A 23809-nucleotide genomic window follows, 5' to 3' on the forward strand; every position below is an offset into this window, starting at 1 on the left:
CATGTAGTGCATTAAAGTAAAAAGGGCGCGATACATTTTCCCAGACAGTAACAGGCAGGAACATTCTAGCAAAACTAGAAATGATGCCAGGATGACTAACAATAACAGGAGGCACACATTTGCAGACATATAACGAACGCAAATGACCTTATCAGTTATTAATCTCACAGATCTGCAGCTGCAATAACAAAACAAACAGCGGGTTGGATATTGTGTTTTTATTTCTGCACATAGGCTTTCAAAGACACAAGAGTTGAGGAGCCATAAATCATCATCAAAATAAGCATACTGACAGGATCATTAACCACACACAGAGTGCCAATGTGTCACACTGAAATGCAGTGTTGGTAGGAGAGTTTTTTGGTTTGCATTCATTAACACTGCGACGATAATGGGTTCTTTGTGATTGTCATTAGAAGATGTCAGACGATTAAGGTGCAGTAATGCATCTGCGGAATCTTGGTTGAAGGAGTATCAATTTGTTTTACACCACAGGAGATATTTATTGTTCTTTTCACAAGATAAACCTTGTGTGCGCGCCTGCTTTGGTGTAAGCAAAAGGGCACTTTGCAAATATAGTCTGAAAACAGGAAAGTACCGTCTGATTATTTTCCATTTACAGTTCCAGCACTTGTTGATACTTGTCCCAGAATAACACAGTAAATGTCACAAACGACAGTACCGTGTTTGAACAGTGTGAAAAAGCACTGGCTACTGGAAAATTGGAAATATTAATCCCAGCTCCATTGAGACAAAGTCACATAATATGTAGATCCATTACCAGCAACGTTGGTTAAGGCACATTCATTGATTAGGCTTTCCTGTCAAGCATCTCCACAAATGGGACTGACTAAAGTCTGAGTGGCAGAATACCCTCTCTGCTGTCCTGCTGAGATTATGTCAGAGCTTCTCTGCGTCCAAGGTCGTCAGTGATGGAGCTGCTGTTGTCAGCAGCTATGCCAGGAGCAAACATCTGCTGCAGGGGATGCTGGTCTGCCGTCCAACGCCAGGATTTAGTGTGATCCTGGAAACACAATACAGAAACTAATGACTGACTGAGGCCAAACGACTGTTTAAAATGTTGACATCGACACGTGTTTCTCATACACATTATAAAGAAATTAGAGGCTTTTCTGGCAGCGTTTCTTTTCTAAATATTAAAGGTAACTATTACCTTAAATATTCAGCCAGCGATCAACACACAGCACATTTCAATCCTAAATTGATTCCATTACAAAATGGGCTAGAGAAACTAGTCAAACTGGCTTAAAGAAGTAACAGAAGAACCACCCAGAGCCTCATCCACAGCTGAAATGATCGCATTAAATGTGGTGACAAAACCCAGGATGTCTTTTGCTCCCAGCGATGTGGATACAAATCACCAGGCCTGCACACTGTGCAGTGGAAATGATTATTTTTAAGTCCAATACCAGAAATAAGATGTCACTTGAGTGCTGCGTAATCTGCCCTTCCAAAAAAACGCTAATCACAAAAAGCTGTCTCAACCCACTGATGAAAGAAAAAAATAAATATCATGTTTGTGTACAACATGTGTGTGAACAGATGAGAGGGAAGATTGCAAAACTGATTTATATCCGCAACAGCAGCTGGGTGAATACGTTGTCTTCTGAGAGCAGTCTTAATCAATGTATAACATCTGCTTTCTCACAACAATGCAAGAACATCCCAGGGTGAGGTAATGCAGGCAGGTGGCCTCTTGTCAACTTCTGCTTTGCTTTACCTGTGCTTGTGCATGCACACTCCCACATAATGACATAATGTTGTCTGCACCCACACACCATCCACACAGTCCTGTGGTTGTCAAGGCAGCAAAGTCACCAGACCGGCCCATCCTGCCCATTCTATGCCCGGGGAGGGAACAGCATGTCAAAGTAGTCATCCATCAGTGTTTCTAATCTTCTCTCTGCCTGTCTGCACCTCTGAGCCGGTTTCCCTGCAAGAAGTCACGTTCCACCAGAAAACCGGATATGACCTCCCTCTATTCAACTCTTTCTTCATCTCCCTTCTCCTGCTTCTGTCTCATTTTCCCTTGGGCCTCACACATCATTCTCTATGTATTTAAAATGGTATTTTCTACCGATTCCATTCGTATCGATATCCCCCGCTAGACTGCTCAACAACCTTCCCTTTACCTGACCTCTCTTATGGCCTCTACTCTGGGTTTTCCCTTCCCACGTTTCTCTCCTATGCCTCATCGTGGAAGGGAGCCAAAGGAGCAGCATCAGCATACAGGACCAGGCCCCAACCTGCCTCTGAGCGTCAGCCTGCCCGTGTACGTCTGTCTGTGCCTGAGGCTGTGACCGAGCCGGTCCCCTATCTCCCTCCCTCATCAGCACATCTACTGTACCCGTCTGTTGGCTTCCTGCCATCCACAGACACACAGCCCCGCTTCATTTAGTGAGAAGTATAAGATTTAAAAAAAACAAAAAAAACAATGCAAGCATGAAATCTGTAAAAAATAAATAAATAAAGCAAGTTTGACCTCCACTGAGAACACCCACAGCTACCCTGAGAGGGCCATGCCTACAGTGCAACTCATTGAGTCCATTGGCTGGTGAGCACAAACCCATCAACAGGTTTGTTTGAAGGTTACCGACTCTGCGGTGGGCCATCAAAGCATATCTTCATTCAATTCCACTGAAAGGATCTGAGGCACCTGAGAAAAGCAGTGTTTGAAGTGATATCTCTGTGCAACTACATTCTTTACTGCGCTGTCATGACTTGAGTTACAAAATTAAAAGAAAAAAAAATAACGTGAGCATTAAGCCAGTAGCCAACCAACCCCGATCATGTCTCTTGAACATGTGAACTACCACCGCGACGAGTGAAAGTACCTAATTCTGCTTATTTATAGCAACTGTCAGTGTTCATAATGAAAATGAACGATGAGCATCGAATATTCCTCTGAATGAAGATCAAACAAAGAAACAGAGTCATCCCTACCTGTTGAATTTCTTGAGATCGGGTTTCCATTAGTCAGCCCCTTCTTGGTGCTCATCTGAGATCATCTGTAAGAGATAAAGGGTGCAGAAATGAAACATCTCAGCGAGACGTTCAAGTGTTTAAAGGGAGGATCACATTTAAATGTTGTCAAGTTCTGCCTTACCCTGCTTTAAACAATAAACTTAAACTTAATGTTGTCATTTCTTACTTGGAAAGGTATCCAAACTCTACATTATTCAGATATACACATTCATTATTTGTCTGAATGGGCCAAAGGACAGAAACTGTTTGAGTATACATCTAACTACTTTAGTGTAAAAGGTCGTTTTTAAGTGTTAGCAGACAGCATTTACAAGCCTGGCAAGCTGCATTGTCAACCTGGAAAAACGTACGTTTATGATAAAGGGTAAACATTCTACTTTTTAAAAGATCTGGGAATTTCTTGTTGTTTTTGGGGGAGGGAAGGCCACCATGGCTTTACTGACCTAAGACATTTTACCATGATGCTGTTGTTTTGGACACATAGACACATGGTGACTGCTCTGGATTGAAGTGTACTGCTGTCATGGAAGTCTGTACTGTGTGTGGACGCCTTGCTGTGGACACTTTCCTTGGCATCTTGCTTTATTTCTTGTTCTTGCTCTTACTGTGCAAATGCAAATTCGGAGACAAAAAAAAAAGAAAATATATACGGCTCCACCATGTCCTTTTACTAAGGCTAAGGTAGCACTCAGTTGCCCTGACTACTGTCTTGTTGCATTATTTTTCAGGATCTTTCCTTAAAACTGCTTTTATAATGACCACATGACTCAGACCCTCTCCAGTATCTTCACAGAACATTTAAAAAGTCAAAGCTGGAGTAGCGGCATAGATCACCCTAAATCAGTTTTATGTAAATCTAAGGTTTCAGCGGAGCACCACAGCACCTGGCAGTTCAGGAGAATGGAAGCATTCAAAGTGGCTTTTCCAATGCGCCATTTGTGTTGGATTTATTTTATAAGGTCAACCGGGTTTAGGTGGTTATTGTACCAGGAAACGTGTATGTTTCTTCATACAAATATGCGAATGAAGTTGTGTTTTCTGGACCACTGACAGCTCAGGTCCCTCCTAATCCAATCACAGACAAAGGTGCTGTCAGCCCCTGAGTTTCACTATCCCAGACCTGTTACCCTGGAAACAAATGCACTGTTTCCGAGTGACACAAAGCCCGAACTTAAGAACCTCCTTTCAGGTTGAAGGCTCCAAGAGTTGAGGGAAAAACAGCAATAACAGGGCGGCGGGGAGAGAAACTGAATACCAGCAAATTGCTTCCCAGAGTTTCTGGAGGACATGGTAAAATAATTCTTTCTTTCCTCTCCCTTTTGAAATACCTTTCCCTGGCACCAGGCACCATAGGTAGTTGTGTGCCGGTCCCATTTCTTTTATGTCCCTTCTCATATTCCATTCATGCTAACCCTCGCACTGAGCTAAGTGAGTTATCATGTACACCAGCAGGCTGGGGCGGCATGTGGCTAAGGCTAAGCCTCCAGATGAGGTAATGTTTACGGGATTGGTAGGCCAGGAGAAGGGTTGGTCAGGTCTTGATTAGACCTGGGGTAGGGGCTCGCTCTAATATTGGACAAGCCTTTGTGTGGTGAGATTACGACCTTATGAAAAACCGCCCCTGCTGACACGCCTGATGGGATCAGAGCTTCCTGCCTGCTGCATCGTCCTGCTTATGAGCTTTCCACACATGGGAGAGAGAAGAAAAAAACACCACTAACACACATGTGCACCTCTCAGGAAAGACAGTATGTGCAACACTCACAAGTTCTGTACATGCTCACAGGTAAACAAGCACGTGTACGCAGACTAGCAACACACACGGCTGCAAACCGTAAAGTCATGACCCTGACTGATGACCACCAGATGGAAAACAACCTGCATTTATTAACAAGGCCAGATGCAACACAAACACATACTCATGCACGCCCACTTGCTGTTGCTGAGGTTGTCTCCTCCAGCCACTTACCAATGAAAATCACATGATGGACCACATCCAGCTCTGAAAAACAACTGAGAATCTCCACCCCGAAAAACATCAACAAACAACCTTTCAAAAAGCCCAGAGGATTCAAAGGCAGAGCTTTCAGAGGACCTGATCCCAGTCGTCCTCTCAAGAAGGCTGGAGATATAGGATGATTTCAATAATTTGATATAATTTCTGATGGTCCATTAGTTCAAAATAATGCTCCGATTATGTGAGATGTGTAAACACAAGGCTGCATACGAACCTTACATCGGTGTCTGAAGCAGAGCTGTACGTTTTCCAGATGTGTAATCGGCTCTTAATTAGCAGAGGCCTTACTTTCCCAAATAAATCGCATTTAAATTCATCCAAGACGTGAATAAATGCACCATTTTGCTTTCTTCAACCATACAGCAAACTTCCACACCTTCCTATGTCTACTGTTTAGGAGCCTCCGCAAACAAATGCTCACATTTCCGCAGCTCACAGAGTGGAAACGAATAAATAATGCACACACATTAATGCACGTTAACGCACACAAGCACGCACATGCACCCGGGGCACTGGCACAACCTTGCGCCAGTGGTCCTTTAAACCAGTCATGTGAAATGACCCATTCCCTTCTGCAAATCAGATTACATCTCCGAGGTGAGGTCTGCAAGTCCACACACACACACACACACACACAGTCAAAGCTTGGGCCTCAGGTCTGTGCAACACACACCGCACACACGGCTTAATCAGATTTTGCCCCACAAACCTCGTCGCCTTTGCGAAAGTATAAGCCCGGCCCAGAAACAAGAGTTCAGAATGAACCTTTAAACTTACAGAGATGATATACAGTATATTGGCTATGGAGGACACAGTGGATGAGAACAAGTGCATCTAAGGCCACGGATTTCTTGAATAGATCAAAACAAAGCGAGGTCTATGTCAAAGGAAATCATAGGGGGCTGTGATAAGCCTCCTTTCAGCAGCGCTCGACTGCTGTTTGGCAGCTCTGCGGTGGAATGAACACATGTGGAAACACGTTTATAATGTGTTTGGCAGAAATGCAAATGATAGACGATTTGCAAATGATTCAAGTCATATTCAGGTTTACCAAAGACTGATGTATTACAGCAGGGGATCAAGGAAACTTTGTTTGTTGTACTTCAATTCTAACCTAATCTTCTTGGGTTGATTTTTCTTTTCTTTTTTTTTCTTTTTTTAAATGATCAAGTAAGCAAATAAATGAACGGCTGAATAAATCAGTAGGATGGAGCACGTAGGCTACTGCATGTATTTTCCTAGTGTTTGCTTCTGTGGTGCTGGACACTCGACGTCTTTGCACATTTTAGATTTACCGATCAGATTAGCAGCTATTGCTCCAACTGTTTCGTTTTAAGTCATAGTGCAAAAGCAGCTTGTTGGCTGGCGGTGGACTGGTCCGCTTAATCATACCCAGACAGCTGGAGCAAGTACAAGTCTCAGTCCCTACAGGATCTACATTAAGTCTGCTAATCAGAAAGCCCTTCAACTACACCAGCAGTTCCCTCTGGCCCGAACCGACAACAAAATCAGATTTGTCTTTACAGCTTTTTCAGGAAATTTGAATTACTTCTCCAGTGAATCTGGGAACAACAACTGCTGCTAACTCAGTGTTTATTATATTAAAGTTAGCTATGTAGCCTACTGTCTGTGGTCCTTTTGCCCTTGAATCCATGGAAGTCAGAGTGTGGGAAGTTGTGGGTGGCAGGAAGCTGAGATAGTTGAGGCTACAATGGGGTGTCAGGATTCTGTCAGTCAGCCCAACTCAAGTTCAACTCGAGCAGGTCATTTTCCCTTCACAGTGACATCTGAGAGGACCAGTGATGGAGACCAGCAGCGAGGGGAATGGAGAAGCAGAGGGACTGTGCCCTGGGTTAGATTGCACTGAATGCTCAGATAAGACAACAGCAAAGGGCAGATTTAGGCAAGTCAACAAGGGAGGCTGGCTGAGGCTACTGTTACCCCAGGAAGAGCTCACTCATCCCTCAGATCACCTCCCACACCTGTGGAGGCCGGGATCTGATATACAGCACCACCAGCCAAGTGTTGGGAAGTGGTCACCAAAGCCAGAGATTAGTTATTTGTAAAGCAATGGACAAGAAACAATTGTTTTATTTCTGAGGTTTTATATGCTTTGGTTTTTATTAACATTACTGGGAACCACTTTAGAAAGCCAACCAAGTGTTTAGATTTAGAATTTGCAGGTAAACATGCATGCAAACACTTGTCAAAGTTACATCACTGTGCCTTAAAGGAACTCTCAAAAAAAAAGGTACTTCTTAATCCAAAAAATGACCACATTTTTGTCATTGTATTTATTTATTTTGGACGCTCTGCTTCTCTTGTTGTGGATTACAATTTGTGACAGTAAATAATTGCAAGGCTGCAATGGACGGATCCTGTATTTATTTATAGGACAAGATGATAAATAGCCCTTAAGACTAACTTAAGAAAAAGACGAGCCCATTTTTAAATAAATCCATGTTCATCTTTCCATTGCATTTACACAGTTTAAAGTGTGGGTAATTTGAATTTTTTTTTTTTTTTTTTTAAATCATATCATAGTGGAGCCTTCATCGAGTGCATTTCCTGCCCACTGAATTTGCATACGGCTCCTAGTTCCTCTTTTATATCACAGCATGTCTCTGTTACAGTTCCCTATCTCGAAACAATATAGCTCTCATAGCTAAAACTGGGACAGAACTGTGAGCTTAGACTTTCGTTTTGGGTGCTGAAAATCTGAAGCCACATGGGGGATTATGTTGGCTTAAATTTCAGCTCCCAGTTTTGTTTAATTCTTATATCAAGGAATGGAGAGTGAAATCATCAGTATCGTATGCTGACCCAAACCCCCTTTCTTAAAAGGGAAATTTAAGAGGATATTAAAGTTACACAAAATCAGCAATTTAATAACACAAATTAGCCAGCTCAACCCCGCTCCATCACTATGCTGTGGAAAAAGGCCCAATTTGTGTACTGAATTTTACAAGGTGAGAAGTGAGGAGACGGTTCTCTTTAGCAGCCACCAGCAGTGATAAATCATCTTGTTTACCTGGTTTGATCTATGGTATGTTTATCCCTATACAAGAAGTGACCAAGAATGGTCACAGAAGCTGTGCAATGTTAGTTTTAGAAGGAAGGTAAACAGCCTCTTCCATGGTGGGCCTGTGCCCTACACGGAGTAAACACATGTTTCCCATCGTGGTTAAAAGGGAAGGGGATTAAAGTGTAGTGCAGTCGATGCCATAGCGATGCACCCCACGGTGGGATCACAGTACTTTCAGGTTCAGTACTGCTGATGCAGCCTAGTTGGAAGTGACTACTGTGCAGGGAGAGGCCATATAACCAGATCTGAATCAGGGCCTTCTAGACCCTACTGGTCCTGTCATCTTGGGTGATCTTATTACTAGGATGGACAATGTTGATGGAGAGAAATCAACATATTTTGGTTCATTATTTAAATGTAATGTGTCCGAGGACATCAGCTCAGTAGGTGGATCTTCATTGTGGCTAAGGACACAATTCTGTTTACACTGTTAAAAACAACATGTGTGCCCGGCCCACTTTTGAATGTGGCCTGATTGACTGGATCTAATGTGTTTTTAATGCATCTTAAGTAAACACACCTGTACTGCCCACTCGATCGGATCACGACAGACGAAGACTGCGTTTGAGGCCATTATTTGGGCCTGAGGCATTTTTACCATGTTGACAGAAGGGCCCGACTACGGCTGGCAGAGAATCATACAAACACACGATAGGTAAGGATTATGAAAAGGTGTTGAAAACACATTTGCCTTTTAGAGGCCCAATACTTTCTTTATGAGAGAAAGCACTATCGAAACTCACTGAAACATGAGATCGGGGAGAATGCAGGGTTCGACTTAAAAACCTAAGTAAGAACAAAATGTCTAATTGTTGTTGCTTCGGCTGCTAAATTCACTCCTGGGCCATGGGGTCAAATATGCCACAATCACATACCACAGGGGAGAGTTAAAGCACAAGACTGTGACTGTGCAGCCAATTAAAGGACACTTAATAAAGGCAAATAGTGCAAGGGACATTGAGGAAGATATGCATAGTGGAGCATATCTGCACATACCAAAAAACTGCCAATTAACCAACACCCCGTGAAGCTCAGCTGTGACCGATTCAGCAGGAGAGCTTCCATGTGCAGAGAGTAAAACCTCTTTCTGTGCAGGGTCAGAAAGGCTGAAGAGGGAGGGTGGAGCATTCGACCCGTCAGTCTCATTCAGTATTAGTGTCTCTCGTGAGCAGCTGCAGAGAATGATTTGTCATCTCGTGATTCAATGCGTCTTAGAAATCCGAAATCGGGTCACAAAAACAAAACATGAGGAGCAATTGGATTGGATTTGTTTGTTGATTCTTGATCAGATTTCCACCTCTCATCCAAGAGGCAATTAATTCAACAAATGACCCTTCATGAAGTCCAGTTAGTTCTAATTTGACACCTTAAGATGGACTGGTCTTGGATATTTTAAACATTCACAACAGTCTGGGGGGAATAAAAACATACAATTCTAGGCCATTTACTTGCATCATGACATGTGACTCGTTGTGGATGTGACCTAAATGACTTGAAACTGCTCCACCCAGTGAGATGGGATGCTCACCCAGACAAGCTGAAGTCAAGCATTCCAAAAAAATTACAAACTGTCATTCTTAACCTTTTGGCCTCAGAGCCCACACACATAAACAGAGATAATTACATGCTGTACATCTGTCAGTCTTACAGAGTTGGTGTATCGGCTTCTGTCTGTGTTTGTGGGAGGAAGTGGGGAGCATGAGTGGGGAGCAGAAACTAAGTGTTTGTGCCGAGTTGTGTGACTTTCTCACCCACAAAAACACTGTGCGGGGGGGGGGAAAAAAAAAGAGTATGGCATGTTAATGAGCACTATACGCTAGCACCGCTCTCTCTTTTTTTTTTAATGACATAATTTCCAAAGATGCTACATGTACATTGAGTGTCACAAATTCATTGGTTCCTACAGGGTTTTTAGAGTTGCTGCTTCAAAAAAAAAGGTTTCTCTGAACTGTTGGATACAAACATGCCTCAAGCTCAGCCACATGATGCACACGATGCCCTGAAATGATCACAGCATCACATAGGATGCAGTTACAGAGGATGTCACTTGACTGCAACACACATGTATGCATCGCCACTGATGCTGAAATCATGTGACTGCATTCACATGAACGTGCACTTAATATGCTCAACTCGTGGAAAAAGGTGGGACGAGGAACACGTCGAGGCTAATCTCGCCAGGGATTAGGGAGGAGGTATAGATCACTAGTAAACAAATGACTCACACTCATCCGTGTGGTTACGAGCCCCCAGGCTCCGGCTAGAGCGCAACAGGGTCTGGATCCAATCCCTGCTGTTTATCAGTGCAAATAGAAGCGGTCACTTGTCAAACCTCCATGGAAATCACTCGGGGGACAAACCCAGAAATGGCAAACAGAGCGAGACAACAAATCACGTCTCCCAAAATTGATTTAGAGCGCAGACCTCAAAGACCATAGCCTAACATTCGGACTGAAATTGCCATTTTGTTGCCACTCCATTATTCACATTGACACAGCAAACTTGTTATCCATAGTCCATGTGGGATCACCATCTGATTTTGAATGACATACGCGGCCTGCGTCGTTTTCGTTTCATACCGAGGCTGCATTTTCTGCGGGGAGTTCAAGTTTATAACTATTATTCTAAATACAAAAAAAAAATATATGGGACAATGTTCATTCATTCATTTGAATTTGACACGCATGGTTGGACTGATTGGAAAATGTAAATATTAAAATCAATTGCTGCTATCAGTTGTTTCACATGTTCCTAGCTGACCCACTGATACCAAATAACATCGTCACAAACCGGAGGTCGACCCGTAAAGGGCAGCGGAGCAGCACGGCTGTTTGGCATTATTGACAAATATTGATTACTTGTCTCGGCATCACCATGGAGATCACTGCAGAGGAATGTTGGACAGATAATGTGATGAGCCATAAATGAGCCAAGCAGTGACAAGGTTGGTTAATTAGCAGCATGTGATGAAACTGAGATCAAAGGTAGGGCCGGTGGAAGCAGGTTGTGAAGTCTTCTGCAAAGGGGGAATAATGCATATAAGAAAGGGCTACCGATCACCTCTCTTTTGCCCAATGTGACATCAGATGAAATAATCTTCGAAGACTTCATTTAGATTAGATTAAAAAGTCTGTCCCTTGCTCTAATCCACCTTTTGTGTTTCTCAGTTGCTCAGAATCAAGGTAGAAAAGTACAGCAACACTTTTTCTTCTCTGTCTGTCTGGCCCACATAGTTTTACCTGCTAAGTCCAGAGACTCACCAAGCTTGAACGACTCTGTTGCTTTAACCCTGGTCCCTATGTCTCTGGCCAGCACAAAAGCCATCTGGGGTGCAGCTGAGAGCTTTAGCAAGAAAATAACTCTTTCAGTCTGCGCTCTGCATGGCTCCGACTGCAGGGTGTTGAGGTCGCCAATACCAAGACTCTTACTGGACCTCCCCTCCTCTTTCTCCTCCACCCTTCTAATCCTGGCCTACATGACTGACTCCAAGTGGAAGCCCCACACACGCCAGAGGTGGGAGCCAAAAGCACTGTGAGATTCAAAAAAGACCACCTGCTCATCAAACTAAATTGCACTCACTGGAGGCAATAGGCGAAAAGAATAGAGAGAATGAAAAGGAGGGGCGCAAGAGGGGAAAAAAAAATGAGGAAGAATAAAAAGAAATACAAGTCCCAGCTCTCCCTCTGTGATCTTGGCAGACAAAAGAACAAATTGCATTTATGCATCACGGCACCCAAAGGTCAACATCGAGTCCCACTTAGTGCTGTTTGTGTGTGAACATGTTGATATAGGTTCCATCAGTTCCTACAGGACAGCCTTTCATCTTTGTATCTCTTGTGTTCCCCTACACTTGTGTCTATTGTCTCTCTCCTCTATTGGACAGAATTGACTGTTATTATTCCAAACAGCATTATCTTTATTAATGCCACAGGTCTCAGGACTGTGCACTTCCTGGGAGCTGGGTCTGGACAGAGCTGCAAACAATCTCCCTAGATAAAAGCTCAGTGGAGAGCTGTATGCACGCCAGACAGCTTGGGCAAGCCTTCATCCTCACTCCTCGTTCTCACAGAGGAGCGTCGTCCCTACAAAGACAGTGATGTGGCTTTAATCTTAGCACTTTCAGTCAGACAAACATTTGAGCTCAGTGCAGCGCTCTGAAAGGCTATCAAAAGTCACTCCGGGTTGTTAGATCTGAGTCAGAACAAACAACAATTGTATTATTAGCAAATACATTTCTATAATATTTGTAAAATTGGAAAAGAAAAACATCAATGATGGAAAGGAAAGTTTTGAGAACCGAGGGAGAGCTTTGGCACGAACCAGCCAGGTTATAAATCATGAAACTATATGTGCTAGTGCTTATGAGGCTGCCCTCTATTTTCTACTGCTGCTTATACTGGTGGTGGCTCATGTGAAGCTGGAGCTGAGGCCGTTTCCCAAAGTTAGCCATGCGTGACAAGTTATTTTAAAGGTGGTGTGGAGAGCTGACGTGTGGCCAGGCCAGGGCAGGGCAGTGGTCGGGGTCTCGGCTTAGTGACTCAAGCCCTTCGCTCCAGTGGTCACACAGCATCAGCTCCCGGCCCAAGTCCTAACACTGATTTATGGGACAGGGGGATTACCAGCCATGAGGACCACCCAGATGGTGGCACAGGGTGACAGCCACACACACAAACATACACACGCACGCAAACACAACTCTGATGTATATACATTCACACGTGCATATTATGCACCTCTGTACACATATGTCCACAGAAATAGTGACTAAACAAAACAAACAGAAAATACTGACCTTAAACGATTTTTAAATATTAAAGATTAATCGTCCTGGAAATAACCAAGCATTGGAAGCTGCATAGGTAACTTGTGATAGTTCGTTAACCACTCAAGTGCAGTGGGAGGGATTAGTGCGCCAAACTTTCCTCATTACCACAAATCCAGCTCATCAGGGTTCACATATATATATTTATGTATAAATATATATATATATATATATATATATATATATATATATATATGTATATATATCTGCACATAGGGCGGCTGCGGCTCAAAGTAAAGTGGGTTGTCATTTAAACAGAAAGTGGACAGTTCGATCCCCGGCTCCTCTAGGGAGTGAAGGGGGTGAATAGCCCTATTTAAATACAGACCATTTACCGTGGTGAAGTCCACTCAATCCCGTCCCATTATCTCATCTGACCTCTCAATTAAGTTGGCATAATGCATCTTTGAATATGCTGCTTAATAATAAATAAATAAATAAATAAATATATAAATAAATAAATAAAACCAAGAGGCCTCTCTGACTTAAGACTTTGATCAGAGCGTGTGTAATCCCTCTAGAAGGGGTGACGTTCAACTTGATCACGATGCCTCATGATTCACTCTTCTCATTTGGAGCCGTCCCATTTCCACCCTTAATTATTTTTACCACCATAAACACTTTGCCGTCGACTCAAACTTCCATCCAAGAACAAGAGGGGGGGGGGAAAAAAAGAGAGGAAGGCACATATTTTTCCACATGCCGGGGCACAGCACGACTCAACCTCAAGGCACCAGTTGGATGAGCTCAACAATAAGAGTCAATGACAAATCGGACGCAGTGCATTCCTTGGGCAAACACTCACCTCATAAAGGGAGACAGGTAGGCAAACACTCACCTGCCCTAAGCTAATAATGCATGTGGAGGCAAACACACACACACACACACACACACGCGCGCGCTTGAGCTTGTCGATACGTGGAGACAATGATGAGAATTAGACCCGCACAAAACCGTGTTAGCATAAAGATGAAACCAGATTTTCGAAAGAAAAACCAAGACAATCCCTCTTTCAGCAAGACAAGGAGAATGTTTCACAACAAAGAAAATCACTGTCACTGTGTCTCTGTGGACTCTTTGGACAAGTGCATACTGTAACGACCATGTGCGGTATAAAGAACAAGAAGAACAGGCAAGGTTTTTTTTCCTTAGTCAATGCACAGCAAAAGAAGAAAATCCAAACTAATCCCAATGGCTGCAGGAGGTGGATCTGAGCAGGCTATAAAGTGTGTATATCTTATCACCATCACAAACCGCGCGTACTTAAAAAACACGGTGAAGTGTCGTCAAAAAAAACTGACAATCTTCAAAACAAACATCATCATCATCATCACACATTTCCCCTAAAGGCCAGGATTCCCAGGGAATCTTCGACGACAACACTGCTCCACTCAATGGGACGCACCCTCTGCACTTCCTGACCATGTGACCCCCCCCCCCCCCCCCCCCGCTGCCCGCAGATTGGACGCTCACAGGCAGAGAAGACGCAGAGACAGGGGGGGAGGTGAAACTGGCTGGCAGCGGCCGCGTGAGAGAAAACAAATTCCTGTACTTTGCCATGGAGATGAGTCAACAGCAGGTTGGGGGCCGGGGTGGTGGTTGTGGGGCACAGGCTGACCTGCTGTAGTTAACAATTCATCCCCGTATCCGGCTCCCAAATGATTGGGCAAACACGGAGTGCTGTGGAGTCAAAAGGTCTCCGAGCGTCTGAGAGAGGGGCATCAACCTGAGGTGACAGGCACACACTGGACGGAAGAGGGTGGACGAGCAAAAAAGAAGAAGACAGAGACTTGGGGCTCTATTGGGGAGGAGGGATGCAGGAAGAAGTTGATTGGATGTGGGAGAGCAGTCAGTACACCGGGTACCACAGCCTTATTGATGGACATGGCTTTGTAAAGCAGTGTGTTTAAATGATTTGTGTCAGGACGCCAAGTTGGAGATGAAAACATTCTCTTAAATGCGCCACAACAAACATCACCCTGAACGTTCTGTTTAGATTCCTCATATTAAACTTGGTTAATAGCGGTGCCCACAGTAAAACGGGCGTTTTATAAGCCTGAACCACACTAACACTACAAAACTCTGACATAGGCCCATTTTGGAAGACGGATGATTTCAGCACATTTGTATTAAAGCGACACATGAATATATTCAGTGTCTGTACAGTATATACTCACCAGAATATTCCTGTGAAGCAAGTAAAGGTTGACGTCTAATTCCAGGAATTTGGATTCCTTCACTGTGAAAAAAAAAAAGAAGAGGACAGACGTCACTTCACACAGCGAATATTATAATATTCCATTGGTATACCTGGTTAACTCTTTATTCTCAATTTGTACAGCTGGCTTCATTTAGGTGTTAGAGCATGCGATAATGTATGAGGTACAGTCTCAAGCCACAGGACCGGGACGCAAAACACTGAGCCACTTTACAGTCGAGCAGAATGACAATAATGGGTCGGAGACAGAAAGAAAACAGTTGACAGATGAGTGGATCACATCAATGTCACTTAATTGTCAGGGTAGACGTCACGTAGTGTTCGGTTTGGTCTCAAAAGTTGCCTGACGTAACTTTATGCGGTGTCACGGCTCCATCTGGTCCCCAAAATGGCAAACCAATTCCCATTAGTGGATGTTTCCCATTATCTAATTGGCCATCTGACTGTGAAGGGTGGAAGTGCCACCATTACAACAGACCTTTTAATAAGCAGCTGTTTAAGGAGGGTGTGTTAGCAGAGAGGACCTGTTACTGGTTCGCCACTGCTACACACGTCAGACGAGTGTTTTCACAAACACAGCTGAAGCATGTTCTCCCCCCCCCCCGGTTGGACGTAGTTCACCGTCTGTCAAATCCTCAACGTGAAAAACAGAGCTGCATCATTTATAGAATTTCTGTTGGGGGGGGGGGGGAAAAGAAAGGCGTGCGTGAGAGAAGAGGAGGAGAAGCCGAAGAAAAACACCAGAAAAAGTAAGATTAGGATAAAAATAACAGATGTTAAGAGTCACTTCTCGAAAGGTGTGTCATTCGGGGAGTTTGGGACACACGTCCGTCTGTAGCCAGGCTCTAAATTTAGCACATTTTCTAAAATATAAATGAGTTCAGTCACTGGCACTGGAACTCGCTAAAGCCCATTCATGATCTCAGCGGTGCAGCCGGCGTCACTCGTGACGAAACACTAACCATATAAAACAACAATGAGAGACCTCCTCAAATACTGCGAGTACATAAGGACACAACCACAACTTAATGCTCCTCATAAAGGATCTTATTATGCGATTGCAAGCCAGGGGCAACGGGGAAAAGTGTGCTTTTTTTGACTTTCTATTTTTAGGAAGAGTTTCGAGCATAGATTACCTTCCACATAACAAACCAACGCCACTATTGATCAGGCATATTAGGCCTTTTACCTACGTCTGTACAGTACTGTACCAAAGGTGACAAGATGCTGTATGAAGCGTCTGTTGTTGGCTCTTTCCATACATGCTGAGGATGAGCCTCTGTGTGTGTGTGTGTGTGTGTGTGTGTGTGTGTGGCTGTCTGGGGAGGACGCCTCAGGGCCAGGCTGAAAGGTAAGTGAAGCATAGGTCCTCACTAAGCTCCAAAGCATGCGAGTATCAGGCCTGTAACTAAAAACACAAGCATAAACACAGGTGATGTTAAGGATTACACCCTGCAATACTGCCGCAGGAAACCGCAGAGAGCACAGGTGTAACCATGACATGGCTACGGACACATTCCTCCCCATCTCTGCTCTGCCAATGGAAGTCTGACTGACAGCTCATCATCTGCTCCTGTTGTCTGTGTGAAATGTGTGTGTATAAATATCTGCCGGCATTTGTATGTGTGTGTGTGTGTGTGTGTGTGTATAGTGAGATCATTTAATTTCCCCTCCAGATTTGACTAGTATATGCTGTATTGTATAAAATATAGATCTCTGTTTATGTGAATACATCAAAGAGAGGCACGGCAACTTTTCAATGGTTGACCCAGAAAGGATGTGTTTAAAGCTTTGAGTTTGTGAGACAGCAAAAACACCCATATTTAGTCAAAACAGCAGGGAGGAAACGGAGCAGGCTGCCACATTTATTCAGTGAACAGCACCCTCTAGAGCAACCCCTAATCCCCAAATCCGGCACTGCTCACTCTCACTGCTTCTGCAGAAACTGCAGGGAAATTACACTCATCCGAAACAATTACAGCATGAAAATGACAAGGAAAAAAAATCATCAATTACTTAAAATCTGGTAAGCGTGCAGCCTCAGGTTTATTCATATATCTTTTCTTTTTTTGTTTAAATCTATAATCATGCAGGTTGTCTTGGTCTGTGGCTTATTTGTGAGCCATAATCAAGAGGCGAGGCAGCACCACTAGTTTTCCCAGTGTGAGTTTGTAACAACGCGGGCTGTGTTATTAAGATGTTTACTTTAATCGTGTGTAGGGTTATTAGGGGCAGTTTACAGTACACACGAGGGAGTAAGGTAGGCCGTGCATGACAGAGAGCCGACGAGGCCAAGGATAAGCCAGCTACCCACGACGGCGAAACGGGCTGAGAAATATGAGCGCACAGTAGGACATGAAACACGGCAAGACAAAAAAAAGACTTTTCTCCCTCTCTTTTCCTTTCCCTCCTCCTGTCTTATTCTTTGCCTCAAATCATGTTACACAATCACAAAGAAATGCCTCGTACATCGAGGCTTATTACAAGAGGCAGACATGAAAAGAAAAGAACAGTTTGGAGCGGATCACACAGGGATCGAAAACAAGCGGTAGGTGTTTGGTTCCTTTATATCGACATAAAAGGACGACATGGCAGAGAGACTGTACAATACGGTTAAGACGCACAAGCACAGACACCGACTCCCCTTAACTGCTTCACACATGCTTAGTTGGCCCGAGAGACACAGTTCTCTGCACCAACCAGGGAGCACTTCATGCTTCCTCCACGTTTTTCCATGCCATTAATAAAACTCGACATTGTACGGCTTAAATACATTTTGTTGGAATTTAGGGAGCAATTGGAAAGCCATCATTTTATGAGCTTTCAAACTTTCCCACAGATTTCCCTTTTCTTTTTTTTTTTTCCATGGATTTGACCCACACACATTCAAGTAGCCCTGAGTAAGGGCCAGCACACGAAGCCTGCAATGCTTCAGTGGTATGATACTCTGACATATCCCTCACCTGTGTTGCATTATAACAGCTATGTTTTTTCCCTTAATTAGCGCCATTTTGTATATGATAAACTACTAAAGCAGAAAAGGAAGAGACGATGTGGCGTGGACTGATAAATCAGGTGGATGTGCACGCTTGTGATATTAATAAATGGCATTTGGTTTGCATCAGCGTCTTTGGGAGTCTTTGTTGCTTCATTCATGCAGTTGCACAACAAACAACCACAAAAAATTCCAAGAACAAAACTAAAAAATTAATTACACACATCCTGTAGCGCCGCCTGGCTCGAGTGCATTGGCAGAAGGTGTGCGCGTGTTTGTCTATGTGTTTATCAAGTTAGCAGAAGGTCAGAACGGTGAAGCATTAGAGCCGTGTTTGCTCTTTTTTTCCGTGCACTCTCGGAGACAAGCCTGTTTGAGAGTTTGAACAATGACGTGTGAAACCTGTAAAAACAGGACATAGTGCTGCTCTGTTTGCTTAAGAACACCTAAAGAATGAACTGCCATCACAAAACAAATCCCTCAGCCTGCATTCCTCCTGTCCATCAAAAACTACCTGTTGAACAAGATATGACACACACACTGGAAATGGTAGCTACAGGAAGTGCCTTAGCGGTGGGAGGACTTGCAATTTGTTTAAATGTTGTCAGCTCTCTGACCTCCACGTCCGACCCACAGAGAGTGCACACTAACACGGGGACGCGCACGGATGGATGTTCGTACTACTTTCCGAATTCAGTGAGAAATGTTCTTAATGGCGTTCAAATTATTATTCTTTTTTTTTTTTCTGTGAAATTTAAAATTAATCTGAAGAAGAAAAAAACAACTTATTAACTGCAGTTAATCTACTGCACTCATGATACAATGTGTCACTTTCACATAATAGATTATTTCCCCCATACACTGTAAAAAAGCACCAACAGCAAAAGCTGTTTTTTTTTTCCTGCCTTCTGTGCAGCATCTGCTATGTGAAACATTTTAATGATGTTTTCAGTCGAGGTGCCGGACTTGCTCTTATGCAACATGTAATTAAACCCACAAAAACAAACTGACGGACCCAATAGTTAAGTCGAGGTGACACTTGCTGGAAATCTGTCAACTGGAACACATGAAAATGAGAGAGGCACCGCGAGATTACAGCCGCATCCCCTCTCTGCCATCATCCTTGTATCGGAGCAGCCATTGGCAGAACTGGATGTGATTTGTATGTGTGTTTTTGAAGAGGGGTGCTCATAAACAGCCATGAAAGGGGCCCCTCTATTCAGCCCGCCAGCCGAGATGCGCTTCACTGGGCCAGTCTTTTGTTTACCCCTCTTCACAAAACCTTCAGCACAGAAAAAAAAAGGGGTTGATTCCCTCGATGTGTGCAGGCCCAAATGATGCCATTAGGTTGGTGCCCGCTTTGGGTGAAAAAAGGCTTCAGCAGTGCTTGAAGTGATTTAAAAGATGCATGAGAGAGTGGCCCTGCAAATCCTGTTTGGAAATAACACTGGGAGAGAATGGGAAGGCAAAGTGCCAAGCTAGTGATATTCTATAGTATGCAAAATTATGCTCTCAACTTCATGAGTGCCATGGACGCTAAAACAAAAGACGCGGCACATTCCTTTGTCATGTGACGAGGGCCGATGTGCCGCGGGGATGCGTCGGGTCAGGAAGTTCACCCAACTTCCCACGCTACCTCACACCAGAAGACCACGGTTAGAACCACAACACCCGAGGCAGCGTGCCGAGCTGCCCACCCAGGGATGAGGACGCGTACGGCACACATGCACCCATAACTGTGCATGCTGTATGAATCATCATAGCATCCTTATCAGCAGGAAGAGAGGATAACACGTCAATTACACACCCACAATGAAAGAAAAAGAAGAAAAAAAACCCACAGAGTGCGATAAAACAACTCTGTTCATGTCATCTACAGATACTGCGATACAGTGAGGTGCATTCACACTTTCTGCTCAAGTGGTGCAAGACTCTTGAGCAAGAAGGTGATCGTTTGACAATGACACAGTGGAAGCCGATGGCATTGTGCATGCAGGTTGTCATCACGGTGCCCATTCTTGGACAGCAACGTAATAGGCATGGGAAGGTGACGGCGTCAACGAGGGACAGTGCCAAACACAACCACACGCCGTGGGCTCATAAAGAGACGAGGTCCAGTTCCACTACAGTCCACTCGGCCCTCATTGCCAGCGGAAAGCGACGCGTCCTGACTATCTCGGCTATCGGGAAGAACATTTCACGTTTGTTATTCTTCCGCAAAGCGAGTGCTATTTATAGCAGGCTACCCACTCGGATGACCTTTTCAGTGTTTTTATCCTTTGTGTCTTTATTTAGTGCAGAATGAGTTGCTTTTTCACTGTTGCCGCCTTTAGGCGGAGTGACAAGTTTTTATCTACCGAGCAGCTTGATAAAAGAAGAAAAAAGGAAAAGAAAAAGCAACTGATTAGCAAACAGAAAAAGAATGTCATTATTTAATTAATTAGTAATTATTATTTAATGCTTCAATACTTGGGGGATGGGGACCATGGTAGTAAAGGAGATTTGAGATGCACACTTGAGACATTGACTTTTTTTTTTGGACATAGAAAACGCTTCTATAGAATGGCGTAAATGCAACACTCGTCGTTCATCGTCTGTCAGAGTTTTCCCTAAAATGTAGGTAAGAGGAACATTGTTGAATTATTTGGAATATGTATTCCTACAAATACATTTCCAAAACGGTAAATTAAGATAGAAAACATAATAATGTATCACATAAATAAATAAATAAATACAAACTGGTGTTTTGCATCGGCTGTGAGCTGCTGAGAACACAATGGTGCGAGGCCCTCTGGGTAAGGGTACCAGAAAAACATACATGCATCAGGTGAGCTAACAGTGAGTCAGCAGGATAATTAAGTGACTCAGGTAGACGACAAACTGACAAGATTTTTCCCCTTCCGTGGTATATTTGTCAGCCGTCTAGCCGTGCAAACCGACATCACCTCTAACAGCACGCAACAGTGCAATCGAATGCACTGAATGTCTTCTTTTCTTTTTTTTTTTTTTTTTATCAGTGCCCGTTGGTAACACAGTTGAAGAAGTTTGCGATTAAGTTTCTGCTGTGAACTGTTGCCACATCTCGGAGGTGCAGGCAGTCACTTTGTGTTTGTTTGTTTTTCCATATCGGTCCGCTCAGTCTCAAGGTTTGTGCACAACTCAGGGGAGGATGCAGATGCTCGGCGAATGAATCAACGTCTCAGTTCCAGTGCAAGTAATTAACCAGTGCTGACACCTGCTTTTTTAAGGGAGGATTCATATTGAACCCGACACTACTGCAGCTGCTCCTGGAGAGCTCATGTTTCCGACATCCACACCAGACGGCATGTGACATAACAAGCAAACAACACTTTTTAAGAAGAAAGAAAGAAAGAAATATCGATTGAATCATTCAAAAATATTGTATTTCATTGTTAAAAAAAAAAACCACACACACTTGTTCTTTGCCCTCCCTGGTTTGTTCTCTGCGCCATGCTTTTTTTTTTTTGTTGTTGCCATGATGTCAGTGGAAGTCTTTTCCATGATGCTTGATATGGGTCCTGTGGGCTCCTGCAGATAAGATTGAGGAGCAGCTCATGAGGAGACCCTCAGAAAATCTGCTTGTGTAACAATGCTGCCTCAGTCCCAGCTATCAGGCCATCTCACCGCAGAGCACTTGTGGGCTCGCCGGACGCAGGTAATCAGGGCTGTCAGAATGGGACCGGCTCCTTTTGCAGAAACCACTATGTCAACCGTGCAATTTCTACCAAATATCCAGGACACACACACACTTGTAAAAAGTGGGGGGAAAAAGGAATAAATCAAACGTGTTGCGTGAGTTTTATTCAAGAGCACGGGAGTTTGAGTTAATAGCTTGGACTCGGGCGCCGTCACAACACAAAAGTGCCACTTCTACACTCTTAAATGACCCTCCTTGAATAAGCACCACCACAGACTCTCTGTCAAACCAGTTGGTGGCGAAATCACTGTTCATTGTTGTCATGGATACACCCAGGTGTTGCTCATGAGCCAATACTGCAGAATCAGAAGCCAAGGTGCTCGCTAATCCTTCTCCATACCAGTGTGTCAATAATAAGGAATGCACTGCCTAAACTAAACTATTGTTCCTCTGCCAACAAAATCACAAATATGAGCACTGACGCTGCCTCTGGGCACTGCTGTCTCTGGGACTGGAAAAGAAATTAAGTGAAGAGAGACAACAAGAGTCATAGATGGAAGAAAGAAGCTTTGATATGGTTCCAGGCAGCTTAATACTTTCTAAATCACACAGCTTTCTACTACAATACATGGGGAGATATATAGTGTTGAAAATAAGTAGCTTCTTTATACAGCCTGACAGAGTCAGAGATCCTGAGAAGACCAGCTGTTGTCAACAGTTGGATAGCTTTGAACTAGCCCTGAGCCCTGAGACAGCAGGAAATATCCTCTTTATGTCTTTTGAACTTGTGCCCATTAGTAATAGAAATAGATAGAAAAATAATGGAATGGAATAATAATAGGAAAGTAATCCCGCAAGGACTTATGTGGATGCACTTGACAGTGGAGTCAGAGGACAAAAGAGACCGTACCAACTGTCAAAAAGTCAGTTTCTAAATGTTTTTGCCTGAGCATGATATGTGGGACGTTGCCATTTTCAGAAAGAGTGGGTGTGCCAAAAAAAAAGCTTTGTTTTCTACATCAGCAACGTAATTATATATGTGTCGTACCTGTAAAAAGGTTAAGTGGTAGCCGAGTCTTCCTGACATGAAGTAGCACCGACTCGACTGTCTTACAAGAAAACACAGCTCATACTTTATGATCAGACATGAATAGTTCCTCATCCTTTTCCAAGACAAGACAATGGCTTGCCTGTCTCCCTCTCCCTTTCTCTTGTCTTTCTGTTTGCGAGTAGTTTTTTTTTCTTTTTTCAAATATTGCGGTATGACACAACAGACAAGCGCAGTGCCAGGCAAGCGGATGCGGCCGGAGCGGTGAGACCATTGAGGAAGGCCCTGGCTCTGAAAAGGTCCTGCTGAGAGCTTTATTGTGTGATGCATCTAGCCGCAGCAAGTTGTGTTCCCCCAAGACACGAGGCCTCGCTGCGAGCCACAACAATGAGCATCTTTGTCAAGCAGCACTATTACCCGTACACATGACTGTAAATCACAGGCACCTCCAGGTATGTGCTCGTCATAAAACAAATCTAATTTCGACACACATGCAAGTGTTGATCGGTGAACTACTACAGAATGACATTATAGAGGATTCAGTTCGGCGGAAATTAAGTCTGAATATTGATATAGTATTTTTTATAAACAACCTTTCTGGACGTGAAAAGGTTTTTCGAGGCAGATTTTATATTTCAAAGTGTTCATGGTCTTGAGTCAAGAGGCTTTTCTTTGGCCCAAACCAGGGATATAATGTTTATTTTGCAGCAAACCCCTTATTTTGTTTAGCTTTACACTGCCAATGACCGCTAAAACAGGACAACAGGTCCCTTGTTTATTAGACAGAATTGCGGGTGCGCTTTTGGTCATTTAAAAAATTTAAACCGTGGACGCGTCTTTTACAAAATGGTCTTCCAGAGCATAATGTTCAATTTAATTTATTTATTTATGTTATTTCGTTTATTTTGCAGTTGGCATATTTTGACTTTCAATCAACAAACCACAGCTTGGATTAAATTT

The 23809-nt window shown here is 43.5% G+C and overlaps 1 long non-coding RNA gene across 2 annotated transcripts in view; it reads right to left on the reverse strand.

The window, feature by feature from the left end:
• Positions 1-203: 203 nt before the first annotated feature.
• Positions 204-23809, reverse strand: part of LOC131475633 (uncharacterized) — a 99747-nt gene continuing 76141 nt past the window's right edge. For both annotated transcript variants that reach the window (XR_009242519.1, XR_009242518.1), the window contains 3 exons: positions 15108-15169; positions 2965-3029; positions 204-1024 (listed from right to left, as the gene is read on the reverse strand). This is a non-coding gene — a long non-coding RNA (uncharacterized LOC131475633). The remainder of the gene's footprint in view (positions 1025-2964; positions 3030-15107; positions 15170-23809) is intronic.

The sequence above is a fragment of the Solea solea genome, chromosome 16, assembly GCF_958295425.1.
Source record: "Solea solea chromosome 16, fSolSol10.1, whole genome shotgun sequence".
In the NCBI taxonomy this organism is placed as follows: domain Eukaryota; kingdom Metazoa; phylum Chordata; class Actinopteri; order Pleuronectiformes; family Soleidae; genus Solea; species Solea solea.